Genomic DNA, 709 nt, shown 5'->3' on the forward strand with positions numbered 1-709 from the left:
GCCTCATTGGGAGAGGATCCAAGTCCTGGTCCTTATTATTTAATATTAAACCTGATAAAGTAAAATTTGAACATAAGTTAATGCGTTTGCATTTGATAAAAATTGTTGAAACAATTAAAACATAAAAGTAGGCTTTATGATCTTTCTCGAACAGATAATGAAATCATTATTAACGATTATAATCCTGTACTTCTTACTGCATGGGAAAGAAATATGGACATACAATTTATTGGAGAAAAATCATCGTTACTTACTTGTTATGTTACTAGCAATAAGTAATTGAATAAGGTAGGAAAATGTGAATTATCTGATTCTATCCTTAATAGTACAAATAATAAAAACAAATCATTGGCAAGTTATCTTTGGAATATTGCTTTACGATTCACAAATAATAGAGAATGTGGAGCTCTTGAAGCTGCCGATACCTTATTAGGTATTTCTTTATATAGAACTGATCGAAATACGACTATTAAATGGTTAGATGTTAATCAAATACGATACAGAAAAGTCAAGAGCTATAAGGAAATTGAAGGGAATTGAATTTAATAAAAATTCTACAGGCATATTTTGTCCATCTGTTATAGATAATCATTATCCAAATAGATCGGAAGAATTTGAATTGATGTCTTTATATGAATTTGCACAGTGGTATGATATTACAAAAATCAAACCACGAAGTAAAAATATTGAATACTACGAGCTGAATAAT

The sequence above is a fragment of the Wasmannia auropunctata genome, unplaced genomic scaffold (assembly GCF_000956235.1).
Source record: "Wasmannia auropunctata unplaced genomic scaffold, wasmannia.A_1.0 LD336106.1, whole genome shotgun sequence".
NCBI lineage: Eukaryota > Metazoa > Arthropoda > Insecta > Hymenoptera > Formicidae > Wasmannia > Wasmannia auropunctata.